This window comes from Diceros bicornis, chromosome 24 (assembly GCF_020826845.1).
Source record: "Diceros bicornis minor isolate mBicDic1 chromosome 24, mDicBic1.mat.cur, whole genome shotgun sequence".
Taxonomy (NCBI): domain Eukaryota; kingdom Metazoa; phylum Chordata; class Mammalia; order Perissodactyla; family Rhinocerotidae; genus Diceros; species Diceros bicornis.
Genome location: NC_080763.1, coordinates 39956006 through 39974467, shown reverse-complemented (window position 1 = coordinate 39974467; position 18462 = coordinate 39956006). Strand labels below are relative to the sequence as shown.

The following is an 18462-nucleotide window of genomic DNA, read 5'->3' as shown; positions in this document are numbered from 1 at the left end:
CCTCTGTGTTCTGGTAACCCCACGTCCTTTCTTTGATCTGAAGACTTAACACACAACATAGTCATTTTCTGATGACTCGTCTCTCTCCCCACAAGACTGGGGGCTCATTCATATGGGAGAATTTGCTTTGTATAACACCCACCTTCACTGGAATCCGACACTGTCGAGATTGCAGGGCTCAGAAATTCGGCCTTCTGGGCCCCCTCAGCACCTCCTGCACTGCAAGCTTACCCAAGAGGCCCTCAGAGCTGGGCCTCTCAACTTTTGGCCAGAAGCCTCAGCTGCCAGGAAAGAAGGTAGGAAGCCAGCCCCACAGGAGGGGGGGCTCACCCCAGCCCTGCCAAAGCTCCTCAGGCTCTGGGAGCCCACGGTTTACCTGTCGCCTGTGTCCAAGCTTCTCCAACAGGCACCAGGGAAGCATGTGGCGTCTTGTATTGTGTAGAGTTGCGATGAGCACTGTAATCATAAAATTAATAGCCAAGAATTACTGAGCAACAACGTGCTGGGCATTGTGCTCAGGACTTTATTAAGAGCATCTCATAGAACATTCACAGATATCCAGTAAAGTAGATGTTATTACCCCCAGTTTACCCCTGAGGACATTGAAGGTCCCCATTCTCTCTGCCTCACCTCCCGCTACCCTCCCCTTCACGCTTCTGCTTCAGCTACACAGGCTTCCCAAAGTCCCTTGAACATGCCAGACCCATTCCCGCCACCGGGCCTTTGCAAAAACTGTCCCCTCTCTCTGGGATATTCTTCCTGACAGGCTGTGGCTCACTGCCTTGCCCTGTTAGTCTTTACTCCATGTCACTGTCTCAGGGAGGCTTCATGTGAAGTTATAACTCTCCTTCCTTGACATTGTCTATCTCCCTTTGCTTTATTTCTCTCCTTAGTACTTATCACCACTAACATATGATTTATCTATCTTGTTCCTTGTTTCCCCCTGTGTGTAAGCTCCCATAGACAAGGGTCTGCTATGCATGACTGTATTTCCTGCACCCAGAATGGTGCCCAGCGCATAGTGGCCCCTTCCTAAACCTCCCCAAAATGGATGAAATACCTGACATCTGGTGCCCTCTGCTATGAATACTGGTGATCTCCTCTGATTCTTGCCATCTCTCTTATCAGGGAAATGGAAAATCCTCTTTGACCCAAAGCTCACTGAGCTCAGACCTTTCCCAGTGAGTGAGGAGGTGACAGTCCTGGTGCCCACGATGCAGCGGAAGGGCTGGTTCCAGCTCCAGTGTTTCGACCACCAGCACAGCTTTATCCTCCAGCTGCCCTACAGCTGCGACACCACCACGGTCTTCATCCTCCCTGACCCGGGGAGGCCAGGGCCACAGAGGGGCTCTGATGAAGGGGAATTTTGATCCTGGACCAGCCCCTCCCACTAAGGTAAAACCCAGCTCTCCCTGCTCCCGTGTGCAACAAGACCACGGTCTCCACAACCGCCCTCTCAGACTCTGCAGCTGTGGGGCTAGGACCCTTCTGTCTCTGGGCCATGACATGAGGGGGTGGGGCTAGACTGCACCCTAATCACCAGGCAGGATTCAGCTAACCATTCCTGCAAGAGATGGAAATAGGTGTGCCGTCACAACATCTTCATCATCATCATCATCATCACCACCATATTGTCACCTTCCATCTTCCCCTGAGAGATTTACAATTCGTCTAAGCATTACCCAGCACTGAGAAGATGTAAAGGACTGAGCAATGTTTACCTTGGCTTTTGGGATTTGAACATGGCACACATTTTAACATACGACCTATAAACAAACGATAGTTCCACAGAAACCATGGTAGGATAGTCACCAAGGATCTGTCCTCCCAGCTCATAGACTGACGCATCCATTGTGACCAGTAGGCGACCCAGCAGGAGCAGCACCAGGCCTCTCCACACCTGGCCACGCTTTCCAGCCACCTGCACTGCCCTCCTCTTTGCCACACCCTGTGGTCCACTCGCTGGCTTTCCTGGAGTAGTTGAGGTCCCTGCCACTCGAAGTGGGGTCAAAGGGCCAGCACCATTGGCTTCATCTGGGAGTCAGAAATACACGATGTCAGGCCACACCCCACACCTACTGACTCAGAGTCTTTATTTTAAGAAGATCCCCGGGGGATTCACATGCACATTAAAGATTGGGAAGCCCTCCACTGGGACTCAGGGAAGTCCCACCGCTTCCAGGTGGAACGGCACTGAGCTGAGAGTTGAGGTTTGCACCCTGACAGTACGCTCTCACTTCCCATGCCCTTCCCCTAGGGAGGACTGAGGGGTGCCGGCTCTCCTCTCTGTTGCTTGTTCACCTGGAACCAGGAGGAAACAGGAGGTGCTGACCCTCAGCCCTGCCCAGAGCTGACTCGCAGGGAAGGAAGGCTACATGTTGAGCCAAAGGTAGACAGACGGGCAGACAGAGACTCTCCTATTCCTCTGGGCCCGGTGGCAGGCCACAGTCTTAGAGGAGCCGCACAGGTTGAGGGAGAGCTTTAGTTTTGGGTTCAATCCTTGCTCTTTAGGAACTGTGTGACTTTGGGCAAATCACTTAACCCCGTGGCTCCCCATTTTTTTACTGTAAAGTGGATATTTTTAGCACCCAGCCCCCAGGACCACTGTAAGGAAGAAATACAATTACCAGATCTGTTCACTGAAGGCACCCGCTAAATACAGCTGATGCTGATTTTATTCTAACTTACCTGTGGTGAGATTGCTGGCCAGAGCCATTTATTAGATGACAATCTTTCAGCTCTGTTTTCTCCTCTCATTCCCCTGAGTAGCAGGAGAAGGCTGTATCTTCCAAAATTCTCTTTATCTGGGAACAATCAACTGGACCAGCTCCTGCCCTCAGTGGGCATCTCGGATATATTCACGTACCGCACAGGCATCACGGGAATTTCTCAGCAAACCATCCCCCTGAAGATCTCCAGGGTAAGTTGGGCCATTTATAACAGTGCACGCATCTCCTCTCTTCCTCACGCATTCAACACGCACTGCAGTGTGTGGGCAATGCCATTCCCTGTGCCAGGCTCTGGGGTACACAGGGCTGGGCCATGAAGGGCTCCGCATCAGGGGTGGAAGTCAAAGGAGGAAATGGTGAATTACAACCGCCAATGGTGACTTGAGGACTGGCAGGGGCTGGAAGGGGGAGGGTAACACCGCTTTCCTAAGTTCCTCACTAAGGTAAGCACCCCTGCTCTAGGGAGGAGGGGAGGAGCTGTGGAGAGTGTAAGGCCCAATGTGTTTCTGCAATACTGACCCCTCCTGGGGGTGGGGAAGTACCCTTGTGGTTGCACAAGGATGGGGGAAGGTTTCACAAGACTGGGGGGTTACACAAGGATGAGGGGCTGAGGTCCCCTAGATTGAGTCCTGATGTCTTAACACCACTGTGGAATCTCTGGGGAGCAGAAAGAGGAAGTGCCCAGAAATATTAACCAGCTTTGGGAAAAGGCAAATTGGAGGGAGGAAGATGTGGGAACGGGGGGTGGGGAGGATGGGGAGTGTGGCTCCACTGTGAGCTGGATCCAGTTCCAGAAGGGCCTTGTCTGCCAGGCGAAGGCGCTCAGAGTCACTCTGTGAGCTAGAGGTGGGGACACCAGGAGGCTTTAAGTAAGGGCGGGATTGGATCTGAGCTTCAGGGAGCTCAGGCCACTGTCCCATGGAAGGAAATCAGAGCCTGAGGCTCTGAGGGTGGCAGGTGGATGAGATAGCAAGTGACAACCAAGGCAGGTCTCAGAGAGAGGCACTAGAGACAGAAAGGAGGGCTGGAAGGGAGACGCATTTTGGACGTGGAAACACCAGGACTTCTGTGGCTGGCTTGGGGGCAGGGAGTGAATAAGTAGGAAAATATTTCTCTGAGAGGCAGTTGGGGGAAAGCGGTGCAAGTCACGTTCATCACACTCAAGCACAAGTGGTGGAGGCAACGGCAAATCTCAGGGAGCAGAGGGGACCCCGTCGTAGAGGAGGGACTGGGTAGAACAGGACACCGTGCCCTTCCGGGTGCAGAGTGATGGGAGACCAGCCAAGGGTGCGGAGCCCAATGAAGAGAGGCAGCATCCTTGATCCCCTGTGGATGAGGAAACTGAGTGTCCACCGGGGACAGGGTGTTCCAGATCGTGCATCTGGTCGGGACAGAACCAGCACTTGATTCTGGATCTCCTGGGCCCAGGCAGTGCTCTCTGCACCCCAGGACAAAGCTCTCCACCTGGTCTTACTCACCAGCATCCAGAGGGTCTGAGCTCAGACCGAGGGTCAGTGTGGCGCCCCCAGAGGAGGAGTGGATCAGCACTCTGAACCTTGGTCCCTCGCAGGCGGTGCACAGGGCAGAGCTGACCGTGGATGAGAAAGGAGCAGAAGAGGAGGATACCGCGGGCCTCCGGTCGCTTCCCAAATCCCATCTCCCCGCCTTTTGTTTCAACAGACCTTTCCTGTTATTAATTTTTGAGGAAGGCAGCCACAGCCTCCTGTTCATGGGGGAAAGTGATGATTCCCAAAGCAAAGTCATAGTCAGGTGACAAGAGGCGTGACGCCCTCCACCCCACTCTCATCATCCTCCCGTGCTGTTGACGCTCTGGGCTCTGGAAGAAAAATGAAAACCATGACTAGAGCTCACTGGCATAAGTACACAGCTTACGAGTCTGTCTTCTGGTCTCTGCACAAAACCCCCTGAGTTATTAGCCCCGATTCACAGACGCCTGTTGCCCCAGCGCCACCCTTCCTGGGAGGATCTGTAGACCCAAGTCACTCTCAAGACCTACCAGCTTCACATCCTCTGCTGGCCTCTGGACTTTTCCTCCTACTTTTAGTTCTCTCATTCCCTTGCCCTGAATTGTAGCAGATCTGTGTTCCTTTGGGGAATTGGCTCCATAAAGCAGCTAATGACAACCTTGCGCTAGGGTGTTTGGGTGCCACTGGGCAGGCAGTCTCCCTGGCAGGACTTGGAGAATCCACTGAGAGTGGCCTGGGAGCATGGTTGGGTGACACGAAACATAGGACCATCCTATCATCACTGTCTGCTGGCATCCAACAGGCCCAGAGGTTTACCAGGTGCCAGCGGGTCTCAGGTCCCCTCCACAGGGGGCTGAGAAGGAAAGCACACAGGGAACTTCTTGGGGTCTCTTTGATAAGAAAGGCTACTGAATATTGTTTTGTGTTTGGAAGCATTTGCATGCCTCAGCTGTGCTGCTGCAAAGGATGACCCAGCACAAATGCTCCCTAAACCTGTCCCTGAAACTCTCCAGGAGGGAAGTCTCCATCCAACATTCAATCCCGTGTAAGTCATCCGAGTAAGCAGCCACTGAGCACTAGATGTGCACAAGGCACCATCCTAAGGCTGAAAGAGTAGAGGAGACGGTCCCATCCTCAAAGAGCTCATCAGGGAGTGTGCGCAGCACACTGCCTACTGCGACCACGCCTGGACTGGGGGCACGTTTTAATCAGCGTAATATGTTTTCGTTTGCTATAAATAGGGTACGTGCTCTTACTGGGAGTCGGGTCAGATGGAGTTTTAAGCTGAATAGGTGAGGATCCCAGTACTGACAGAGCCTGAGTCACTGTGAGAGAGGACAGGGTGTAGCCTGACATCAAACTGGTGCCCAAGAACAGCTGCGAGTTGGCAGGAGTCCGTGGGAACTTGGCTTTTACAGTCATCCTATACACACCGTCACCGCAGCCGCTATCCCTCCACAACCTCAAGTATCCTGCTCTCTCTCCACCACCTCCTTTCTTTCCAGATTGTTCCTTTTGACACTCAACTCCAGCAATCCTTCAACCTCACTGGGATGCACAATCCATTGATCCTACCAGTTTCCAGCTCCCTCTCTTAATCGGGTCCTTGCTTCCTCCTTAAATTCCATGATCCATCATACCCTCGGCTCCTTTGCCCTTCTCTGCCTTTATCATAGCTGCTTGGCAAGACCCACCCATTCTCCCTCCATTCCATGCCTTCACTCTAATGACTGAATGTAGCTAGAGAAAAACAACACACTGACTGGTCTCATTTTAAATTCGTGATCACTAAACCTCAAGAGAGCCCTTGATCCTGTGGAGCAACCACTCTCTGCTCGAGCCCTTTCGTGCTCCCACTGTCTTAAGTAAATACTTCATACCTTCACTTTCATACCTCCACCTCTTATCAAATCTCTGACATCTCCTGCCTCCAATCACTCTCAGATGATAACCTTACTTCCTTTTTCACTGGCAAAATATAGGCAATTACCCGCCCACCCACCTGCAGCTCTGCTCCCGTCTCCACCTTCCCTCCTGTTACAATGGAGCACCTGGTCATGTCCTGGCGGAGGCCACCCCCCACCTATGCCTTTGGTTGTATTTTATCTCACCCACTCGAGGACATCGCATCAGCAATCCCGCCCCCTATCTCCTCAATCATGAATCTTCCCCATCTACTAGACTTTTTCAATCAGGATACAAACAGGCTCTTATTTCTTCCATCTTAAGGTAGATAGATGGATGGATAGGTACATAGGCAGATGATAGATAGATAGATAGATAGATAGATAGATAGATAGATAGATATAGATATAGATATAGATATAGATATAGACATAGACATAGACGTAGATATAGACATAGATATAGCTATAGATATAGATATAACATTTCCTCCTCCAGCTGACACACCATTGCTTGAAAAAGTGATTTATTCCCCTGTCTCCAAATTAGGGTAACCAGTCATCCCAGTTTGCCTGGGAATGAAATGGTTCCAGGACATGGGATTTTCAGTTTTAAAACCAGAACAATCTCAGGACATGGACTTTCAGTGCTAAAATCAGGAAAGTCCCAGACAAACCAGGACCAGTTGGGCATCCCACAAAATCCCCTCTTTTCATTCTCTTGAACATGCTTCATTTAGGCTCCCTTCCTGCCCCGCCACTCCCACCACTATTACACCAAACTACTCTCGGCCCGGCACCTAGGATCAATTGCTAATTCCTCTATCAATTCTTGCCTGGTTTATTAGCATTATTTGACATAATTTATCACTTCCTGCTCTAGAAATATTTTCATCATTTGGTTTGCAGGACACCACACTATCCTGTCATCTTGCACCCGCACTGGCTGCTGCTTCTCAGCCTCCTTGACTGCTCCTGCCTCGCCGCCCTAACTTCTTAACATTTGACACCCCAGGACTCAGGTCTGGAGCCTTTTTTCTTTTCTATCTACGTGCACTCCCTAGTTGATCTCATCCAGTCTCATGAGTGTAAAAACTGTGTAAATGCTGATGCTCCTAAATTTGTATCTCTAGTGCCAATGTCTACTCTGAACTCCAGACTCACACAGCCAACTACGTACTGGCCATCTCTGTTTGAATCCTGATAGTCATCTCAAACTTAACAAATGCACAGCTGAGCTCCTGGTGCCTACATCCCAAACTGGCTCCGCCTGCAGTCTCTCATTGGAGTTAATAGTGATTCATCTTTCCAGTTGCCTGGGTTCAAATCTTTGGAGTCATCCTTGATCCGTCACTTTTCTCACACTACACATTGCATCTATCAGCAAATACCATCCTTCTGACCTCCACAATATATCTAGAATCCAGCTACTTCTCACCACATCCACTACCACCCTCTGCTCCAAACCAGCATCATGTCTCCTCTCAACTACTATGACAATTGCCTAAACTAACTCCCTAAATGTGGGACCCTCAGGTAGGGGAGAGGGAGAGAGAAAAGATACTGAAAATGTACTAATCCAGTAAATACTATCTAAAGAACTAGAGGATTATGTGTAGCATGTAAAATTATAAGAAATCAACTGACATATTTATGCTCAATTAATTTTCTAAAAAAGCGCCAAGAAAATTCAATGGTGAATGGATAGTCTTTTCAACAAATGGAACTGAGACAATTGCATATCCATATGCAAAAAAAAAGAAGAACTTAAACCCCTTGCACCGTACACAACAATTAATTCAAATTGGATCATAGACCTAGATGTAAGAGCTAAAACTATAAAACTTCTGGAACAAATCACAGGAGAACATTTTTATGACTTCATGTTAGATAAAAGCTTCTTAGATATGACACAAGCACGAGCCACAAAAGAATTTTTAAAAAATGGTAAGTTGGACTTCACTAAAATAAAATGTTTATAATTCAAAAGATACAGTTAACAAAATGAAAAGATAAGCCATAAATTTCTTACAAAACTAAATACAGTCTTATCATATGATCTACCAGTCACGCTCTTACATATTTACGCAGCTAATAGGAAAACTTTGTCCACAGGAAAACTTGCACTCAAATATTTACAGCAGCTTTATTCATAATTGCCAAAAACTAGGAGCAATCAAGATGGCCTTTGACATCTTGAATGGATAAACAAACTGGTCCATTCATACAATGAAATGTTATCAGCAGTAAAAAGATGAAGTGACAGAGCCGGCCCTGATGGCCTGGTGGTTCCAGTTCAGCATGCTCTGCTTCATCCGCCCGGGTTCATCTCCCTGTTGCAGAACCACACCACCTGTCTGTCAGTTGCTGTACTGCGGCAGTGGCTCACATAGAAGAACTAGAAGGACTTACAACTAGGATACACAACTATGCACTGGGGTTTTGGGCAGGAAAAAGAAAAAAGAAAAAAAGGAGGATTGGCAACAGATGTTAGCTCAGGGCAAATCTTTCCCTGCAAAAAAAAAAAAAACAAAGATGAAGTGATAAAAAGAAATGAGTTGTCAAATCACAAAGAGACATGGAGGAACCTTAAATGCATAGAGCTAGTGAAAGAACTTAGTCTTAAAAGGCTAAATATTATATGATTCCAATTATGTGGCATTCTGGAAAAAGGAAAACTACATTAACAGTAAAAAGATCAGTGGTTGTCAAGAGTTCAGGGAGAGGAGAGAGAGATGACTGGGTAAAACACAGGGTAATTTTTAGAGTGATGAAACCACTGTATATGATACTGTAATTGTGGTTACATGATACTATGCATTTGTCAAAACCCACAGAACTTCGCAGCCCAGACTATTAACCTAAAATATGCAAATTAAAAGAAGAACTTATTTAGGAGATTCGAGAATCTCAGAGTGGAAAGCAGAATGTGACAAAACAATCTAACTGGATTCAAATGTATGAAACCTCACTGAAGGGAGCAGCGGGTGGGGCGGGGGCGATGCTGACCTGAGTAACTTTGGAAATGAGTGAAATTAAGACTAAAGGCAAAAGAAACTGCACATAAGCGCTGTACTGTAGGTAGTAAAGTCGTTTCCCACAAGAGCACAGGTTAAAAATTGGTACTACAATACATGTAGACAGGAATTGAGCAACTAACTAAATGAGGTAAATGGATAGGGGATGGTGGGAGCCAGGTTGGAGTAGGAGATTATAGATGAGCAAGAGGAAACTGAAATGATCTATATATATTAGAGTAGCAGACATCAGGTTGAACACATGTTTAGCTTAATATAGATACAGACGGTTACATAAAAAATGTTTATTGATATGTGTATATACATGGTTAATGTGCATACATATATTCCCCTGCCTTGTCAGCTGAGAGGGTCCAGAAGCAATGATACCCCAGCAACAATGAGCGTGTGTAGTGCCCAGATCTTGGTTTCCAACACCATTCTCCAATAAAAGAAACCAGGGATCCTTGAAGAAATGGCTGAATCTATGACTGGGGCAGGATATATACAAGATGAGCCTGGAGCATCCTGTATTGCCAGAAAGTGAACAAGCAATATTAAAAACCCCACGGTGATGGGGGGGGGTATGTCAAATCAGAACCAATGGAAAGAGCTCCCAATAGCCAAAGTTGGATCAATCTGAACAAAAAAGAAATAATTAAAGTAGTATTATAGAATATAACAGTATAGCTATATATGTTAGATTATAACCCAAAATATAAAATAAATATCCATGAGTCCATACTGATATAAATAAATGACTGAATAAATAAATAAATGGGGGAAAAGAGACAGATTTTCCATGCAGAATAATTCCAAAGAATTTATGTAGATCCTCCTCCCTCAAGGATTTGGATCATCACTCCCCACTCATCAAGGGCGGGCTGTGCATAGTGACTTCCTTCCAAGTATGAAAGCAGGGGTGGGGGTGGGGAGTAACTACTTTACAGTAGAGAAACCTGACAAGCACAACCTCAGCCAGGAGATCAGGGTCAACATCAACAGTGATAAGTCATTCTGACAGTATGCACCCTTGAGATGATATAAAAAAATGGTAACTCTTTGGTGTTCCCCTCAAAAACCCATAATCCCTGGATAATTATGAGAAAACCATTGGATAAATTCCACCAGAGGGGCATCCTATAAAACACTTGGCTAGTACACCTCAAAACCGGCAAGGTCATCAAAAACAAGGAAAGTCTGGGAAACTGTCACAGCCAAGAGTAGCTTAAGCAGACATGAAGACAAAATGTAATGTGGTGTCCTGGATGGGATTCTGGCGTGAGACTAGGGTATGAGCGTCGGTGTGTGTGGCATAGAGTCCAAGATCTTTGGAAATGGGGAAGCGAGAAGTGAAAGACTGGTTTGTTGGAAGTATTGTCTACGCAAAAATGGAAACCATCAAGACAGGCCAGGAGGAGTGATGGAGAGAGGTGATGATGGGCCATGAGATACAATCTGCAAGAAATGGCTGGGCGTGACCTGGAGGCCTGAGGCTGAGTTTGCGCCTTCTCTCCCTTGACTGGGACCAAGACTCCTCTTGGCGGGTAGCTGGCTGACTCACTCCCGCAGGTCCTGAAATCCCCGGAACTCCTGGTCCCAGCTGCCCAAGCACTCCAGTCCCTGTCCCTGTGAGATGTCCTCGCTGGCCCCAGGAGCTGTAAACAGTTCAAGATGGTCCAGGCGTGCTCTGCCCAATGCTGCAAGGGGCTCTCGCCACAAGACAGGACACACAGGAAGCAGGGTGACTTCAGGTGGGGGACTTGGGGAGGCCTCCTGCAGAAGGTGACAAGGAATCTGAGCCCTGGAGGACAGCCCTGGAGCCCTTCACTCCAACCTGTGGCCTAGGATGGGGATAGAGTTTCTGGAAGAGGGAGAGAAGGGAACAGTTTAGTTTATTCCACTGCAAATAAGAACAGCATGTTTTCTTGCTTTTTTGTTTTTGTTTTGTTGAGAAAATGATAGCAAATGTATTGGCTTTAAGAGCAGCGTGGAGCTTTGTCAAGGCAGGTGCCCTTCCCCGTCTGGAGCGTCCAGAGCTCTGGACATCCTCCATCCACCTCTGCATTCTCAGTAAGTCAGACTTCTCTGGAGAAGCAGAAAGAGGCCAGACAGGGGCCGTTCTCTCCTCTGATTCCAACTCCAGAGGACCCTCCCTGCTGAGGGCAGCAGCCAGGAACGCAGGGGGAGGCCAGTGCGGGGGAGCTCACCGAGGTTCCTTTTGTCTCCAGCCAGGGTTGCTGCTGGAGCCGTGATCGGAGGAGGTGAGTCTCTTTGGGAAGGAGCTCAAGCCCCATCTGCCCCTGGCCCTGGGCCTCTGGGAGCAACCGGCCTTGACCAAGCCCAGGATTCCCTCAAGCCCCAAGACATGGGTGGGTAGGGGTGGAGTGGGGAGGGGACAGCAGTGGGATACTCAAGGTGACGAGAACCTTGAAGCACAGGAACCAAAGCAAAGCCATTAACAGCATCCCAGGCCCAATCTCAGCTTCTCCCAAGTGCAAACCACGCAATTCTGGGCGAGCCATCGATCTGTCTGAGCCCATGATTCCTCGCCTAGGAAGCAGGGCCGGTGAGATCCTCCAGAGGGCTGTAGGGAACCTGTAAGCTGAGCTGTGTCTGGTTCCTCAGAACTTATTACAAACCCAGGGAGCTCATGCAGTGAGCCCAGAGGTTTCCAGCTGTGCTCTTGACCAGCGTCGTCCAACAGGGTGGCCAGAATTGAAGACAATAAAAACGTTTCTGTCACACTAGCCACATCTCAAGGGCTCAATAGCACATGTGGCCACCATCTTGGATGGTGCAGACACAGAACACTTCCACTGTTGTGGAAAGTTCTATGACTGCACTGCTCTGTAGATGTGAGGAGCCCTGGGGAGACCCCCACATGCCGCTGCGGGGCACTCAGGCGCAGAGGGCAGAATCCCCCAGCCCATCACCTCTTCAGAGGAGCAGCTCTGATGTGATCTTCTGTTGACCCTGTGCTTGAGGGAGAGAGACTGTTTTCCCTGCCAAAAGGAGAAGTCTGAAGACCACTGCATGTTTCAACCTGATTTACTTCACACGGGGGGAACCGAGGCCCAGGGAGGGTGGGTGAGCCTCCCAGGGTCACAGCAAAAAAGAGGCACGAAACAGAACTGGGGTCCAGGTTCTCCTGTGAGCCCGTCCCCTCGCTTGTGTCCACATCTACAGCCTTCCTTTGCCTCAGGCCCACATTCCTGCCCCATGACTCTCACAAGAGCAAAGCAGACCCCCCACTGCATCCCCCCAGGAAAATGTCAGGGAGATCTGGGGAGTCCGTCTCACGGGGCCAACCTGAAAGCTCCTCTTCCCTGCAGTTGTGGCCGTGGCGGCTGTGCCCGTGGTGCTGGGCGCCATGGGCTTCACCGGGGCAGGAATCGCCACTGGCTCCATAGCGGCCAAGATGATGTCTGCAGCCGCCATCGCCAACAGGGGCGGAGTTGCCGCAGGCAGCCTGGTGGCTACTCTGCAGTCAGTGGGTAAGTGCCCCGAGGGGGAGGAGGGCCAGAGCCAGGGCGGGATTCAGCCCAGAGGCTAAGCCTGAGGGAGGGCCCGTCCTCGCCCTCCAGTTCCCTGGTCCTCAGCATCCCTGGTCCTTTCTCTCCCTCACTGCCCTCTTTCTGGCTCCTTCCGAGTGAGGTTTGCGGTGGGAGTGGAGGGGTGAGGGGTTCTGAGAGGGAGAGGAGGGAAGGAGCCCAGGGCTCTGGGTCCAGCCCTCCCAAATCTGATGCCTGGGTGGTCTAGGCAGGGCCCCTCCCCTCTCTGGGCCTCAGGGGCCTCCTGTGTAAGGTGAGAGGACCCGTAGCTCTTGGGGTCTGTCGCTGACTCTCTTCTGCCTCTCACTTCCCATGCGTTCCCCCGTCTCCTCTCTCTCTCAGCCGCCCCCAGCATCCTCTGCCCAAAGCGGAGCCCTGGGGGTTTCAGGACCTGGAGGAGGGCTCCAGGTGGGATTTCTGGGCCTCAGCCCTCCTGAGGGGCCCTGGCCACTGACCCTGAGGGGCCCTGGCATGTTCCCCGTGCCCACCCTCCGTCTCTTCCCCAGGGGCAGCTGGACTCTCCATGTCGTCCAGCGTCCTCCTGGGCTTCGCTAGGTCAGCTATTGGGGGCCTTGCTGGGAGGTTCACAAAAGGCCGCCAAGGCTGATGGGGACCAGCCAGGAGAAAATGCATCCCAAGGTGAAGCTCCAAAACCCCCACTCAGGTCAGAGAAGCCTGAGAAATAAAGATCACGGCAGATGCACCTCCTTGTCTTTGCTCCTTGCAGCCCGATTGGGGGGTTGTGAATTGGAGGTTCCCAGTTCTCCTCATTCCCCCAGCCTGCCTTGTGGAGGGGCAGTGGGAGGGGGCAGGCTGAGCAAGCACAGAATCAGTGGGCAGGAGGCTTTGGTTGGTCCTAGTCTTACAAGTGATGGGCTGTATAAGCCAAGGCCATTCTTGGGCCTTCTGTGGGCCTCAGTTTACCCCTCGTTCAACAATGGGGTTGACAGAGGTTCCTGTTAGGAGGCTGAGGTCTGGGGTACAGGATACATATTGAGCCACTGAGCCCAGAGCCCTTTGCCCTTCCTCATGAGGGGGCACTAGACATGCAGAGATGAGCAAGATACCCGCCTTTCCCTGCTGGCCTCCAAGTCCCGTGGGGAGGCTGACGAGCAAACACCAGGACAGTACAGGATGCCCAGTGTTGCAGTGGGGCTCCGGCGCTTCACGGAGAGGAGACGGAGTCAGGAACAGTCACTACGCCATGTCTGGGTATATTCACCAGTTCCCACACTGGTGACCAGCGCTCTGGGTGTCCCCTCAGCGTCCATTCACCTCCAGGGTGAGGGCTCACTTCCTGTCAGAGAGGTCTCATTCTCTGGAGTTTCTTTTAAGGACAAGATATAAAACAAAAAGAAATCGAAGTTCTACAACTTCTGCTTACACCTCAATAGAGAGTCTTGAGGAGGCCTCCAGGTGCACACGCTGCATTTTGTAGACCACCCGTCGACATGTCGAGAAGGAAGGATGCTTAGGATGTAGAAAGTGGAGAGAGCGTCACTCCCACCCAACACCAAGAAAAAGCCAGATGACCTACAAAATCATTAACTTCTCTTGAAACCCTGAGAGAGCTGAAGTGCAAGGCCAATAGATGGTCCGAACTCTCGGGAAGATCAAGTGCCTCCACGGACAGCTCTGAGCCACCTGGGGCAGAGTGTGGAGCGGGATGGGGCCGCAGTGCCAGCAGGTGAGAATTCAGCTTCAAGTCTTCCCTGAGGGCCCGGCCCGGTGGTGGTGGCGTAGCGGTTAAGTTTGCGTGCTCTGCTTTGGCGGCCCGGGGTTTGCAGGTTCAGATCCCAGGCACGGACCCATGCACCGCTCATCAAGCCAGGCTGTAGTGGCATCCCACATACGAAATGGAGGGAGATGGGCACAGATGTTGGCTCAGAGACCATCTTCCTCAAGCAAAAAGAGAAAGATTAGCAACAGATGTTAGCTCAGGGCCAATCTTCCTCACCAAAACAAAATATTAAATAAAAATAAATAAAATAAAATGTGGAAACCATTAAAAAAAAGTCTTAACTGAGAGCTCAAGGGCAAGTATGGGCCTGCGTGAGCGAGCATAGAACCCGGGGAGCTACAGACACAAGGATGGTTCAGGCCAACCTGCAGCTTCTCCAAGGACTGCTGGGAGCTCCCAAGGAAGACTAGGGGCAGGCAGAAACCCAGAGAAGACTTCCCTCACTGAGCAAGCCTGGAGGAGCGGAGCTGCAGCCCCCCACCTTCCTTCTCCCCTTACACTGCTGGGGAGGCGCAGGAAACCTTGTAGCCCCCAGGGCGCGGGAGAAGATCACAGTAGATGGGACAGAAAAAGAGAAAAAAGCTCTGCCACTCAGGTTGGGGTGCTAAACCTTCCTGGGCCCAGACAGATGGAAGCCACCCACCGCGAGGGGAGAGGCGAGGCTTTGAGAAGACCGCACCCCCAGGCCCAGGCCCCCAAGACCTGTCCAGACCGAGGCTGGAAGGGACCACAGAGAACCCTATTGCCCCTGCCGTCAGGCCAGCAAGTAACAAACAACAGATGTCTACACCGCGGGAGGAGCAGGTGCCAGAGGGACCTTCTCCAAGATGCACACAGCACACGGAAGTCTGAACTGAGGCTGGAGCACACACAGAAAATCCCGCCTCCGCCAGAAGCACGAGGTAGCGCTACAGTGAAGCTGGGGGAGCACGGGCAGCAGCCGCAGCAACAAAGCCCAGACCCAGCTCAACTCCTGAGAAGACCGACCTCCCGCTACAGGCCACGGAGGAGGGTACCTGATTCCCAGCATAAGTTCCGTCCCTTGTGTCTCTGCTGAGCTGGTGGAGTGGACGCTGTAGGAACCGTGTCCATATCCCCGGCACTCAGTCTCCCAGTGCCTGCCTGGGGCGCCTACTGCCAGCACCTGTGACTGTCCCTCCCAGGGCCCGCCCCTGACGCCCACAAGGCAGGCTGGAAGTGTCGGGGTGTGGGTCCCCCCAGAATGGCCCTCAGCCAATGATGGATTTTAGTTGGAGATACACACCCCTGAGGGGGACAACTCTGAGGCCTGCCCCACACTGTCTCCCAGGGTCTCCAACAGGATTGAGCCTCAGAGGCCCACAGTGCAAACTCACTCATTGCTGGCCCTTTCCTGGCTGCCTGTCCTTCCCTGTCTCATCTCCCATTCTCCTGTAGGTGCTCCCTGGGGTCACCTCCCACTCAAATCCACGTCGCAGGGTTTCAGCCTAAGATGGCTTCCTGCCGTCTCCTCAGGCCCCACGCAGGAGCCCACGGGGCTGAGCCCGAGACAGCCAGCACTCTAGCAGATGGTTCCTGAAATCTGGCTGTGTCCGGCCTTATCCATCGCTTTCCGTCAGGATGCGGCTCAGACTGGGGGCCCCACAGTCTGTCTCATAGTGACCCACCTGCCAGGACCCCAGACAGGCCCAGGTCTGTTGGAATCCCAGCAGAGAACACAGCTCAGCTTTGGGGCCGGCCCCCCAACCAGGCTACCCGGGACAATGCCACAAGCCAAGAGTCAGAGGGTAAATCTCTCAAACTAGTGGAGGGTCCCTAAGTCTTTGCAATCTGTCAGGGAAAGCCTGGCACAATTTCAGTTTGAAAAATGTTCCTTCTCAGTTACTTTTTCCTCTAGAAAATCCTTGTTATCAAAGACACTCAAGAGAGCCTGGCTGGGCTGGCCCGAAGATGCCGGAACCTGTTGAAGTACTCCACCTCCCCCCGCCGCCACCCCAGCCTGAATCTCTTCATCAATCTGAAGTTGTCTGATTCATTATGAAAATAATTTTATGTCCCCGAACACAGGTTGGTTGCTTGAGGAGGCAGCTGGGAGGGAGCTGGTGGGCAGGGACCCAGTTTAAGGGCCCAGGTCTCCTGGAAATAACCCACAAGTCGATCATCCTCAGCCTGTGGAAAGATGCCCGTCATCAGTAGCAGCAGGAGTCAGGGACTTGGATCACTTCTTCCAGGTTCTTCTAACAACAGCTACAAGAGAGGGGTGCAGCACGGCCTGTGCTGGGGTGCTGTGCCCATTTTATGTGATGATCACGGGCAGTGTCTTGACTGCAGTGGATCCATGTTTCATGTTATTTGTGTTGATCCTCTTGTTCCAGCACGTTTAGATTGCTCTGTGGGTGTCTAGAGAGCCCCAGGGATATGTCAGAAGTTGCTGTGGGGTCTCCAGAGGACAGAGGGCAGGGATCCTAGGAAACAGAAGCCCTTTCCTCCCTCCCCCAGTAGGTGCCATGGAAGTCACAACCCCTCCATCCACATCCCTCCTGAGGTACACTCTCCTCACCTCAGGACCCCTGTCTGGACCCGCTGTTGTCCTCAATCTCAGCCCAGCCACTGTGTCCCCCTCAGGTCGTCTAGTCTCCTGGGGTGGGGTGGGGGCAAGCCAGTGATGAAGCTGCACTTCTGTCAGAGGGTGAGTGCCCAGAGCTGGGGTGACAGGAGGGAGCAGAACAGAGATATGAGGGGCTACATCTCTCCCCTTTCATGTCTGAGCCTTCACACATGCCCTATGACAGGCTCTGCCACAGGAGGGGCTCTTGTCAACTCAGGGACCTACTGTCATCTGGCTGAGCCTTTCAACAGGCACCCCCCTCCCCAGGTGTCAGCATGTGAGCATTTCTTTTCTTGGGCTGGTAAGAGTCCTAGGAAGAAGCTTCTTCCCCCGTTCTGGATGTTATACAGGGCCGCCAGCCTTCTGGGTGCCTGTCGATGAAGACTGAGGGGCTCAACACTTACACGGACACTCTCACCTTTAGTATGAAGCCCCTGCTCTCAGCCGTGCCTGGAGGCCCCTGTCCCAGAGACCCAACATTGCCAAAAATAAATGCCCAGTGGTCTGCTGGACGGGGGTGCCTGCTTCCTAAACCGACTTGCAACCAGCCCTCTTGCTGCCAGTCCACCCTAATGCCAGCTTCTAGAAGCTGAGCCTTTGGGGTGCTACAGGGCAAAGTTGCCTCTTTCTCCCCTTCTCCACTGACAACTTTAGGTTCAGCTTTCGTGGCTCTGCCAAGTGGAACCACATGTCCATGTGATTTCTGGCTCCTGGAATTGGGTTACTGTCATCTTCTCTTCCCTTCTCTTTGTTCATGTCAGTTTAAGACTTTCTTTAGTCCTTTACTGTTATTTTAGAGGTATATTGGTGAGGAACGAATAAAAGACACCCTCTTTGTCGGACTGAGTCTTCTGTCTTCCATTTGAAGATTCCCTACACTGTCCATAAAAATGTATGTTTGCTTGCTGTAAAAGAGACTCTTTTGGCTTTGAAGGGGAGGAAGACTCTCCTCTACTCACTCTGGGTCCTTTCTGGCCGGGCCACAGATAAAATTGACGTGAGACTGAATAGCAGGAGAAATCAAACAAAGCTTTATAACATGGCTACATGGGAGAAACCAGGGAAACCGAGTTTCTTGACAAAATGGTGGAGGTTCTCTTCTTAAATAGGTTTATGTCAAGACAAAGGAGGATGCTGGGGGTGGGGGAGTCAGTTATGGGAGATTACCAGAAAAGCACAGTAAGGTTATTCTGCAGCCTCTCCTTGCATGTTGATAAGTTTCTAGATGAGGTCATCCGCCCCTCTTAGCAGTACAGAGAGGGAGATACCTCTACAAATGGAGATTTCCCTTACAAATGTAAATGTTTGGTAAACAGAACTTTGATAAGAATGGGCTTTGCAAGAACCCTCCCAGTCTATGGATCAGTAAGTGGGGGCAGTGGTTAAAGTGTCTTTCAGAAAATAATCGAGGTAAAGAGACATATTTTGAGGTGGCAATTCTGC

The 18462-nt window shown here is 51.1% G+C and overlaps 1 long non-coding RNA gene across 1 annotated transcript; it reads left to right on the top strand.

Moving 5' to 3' along the window:
* The first annotated feature begins 16001 nt into the window (after positions 1-16001).
* On the top strand, positions 16002-17539 carry LOC131421279 (uncharacterized). Its single transcript, XR_009223788.1, has 3 exons — positions 16002-16478; positions 16911-17100; positions 17370-17539. It is a non-coding gene; the product is annotated as an uncharacterized LOC131421279 (long non-coding RNA).
* Positions 17540-18462: the final 923 nt, after the last annotated feature.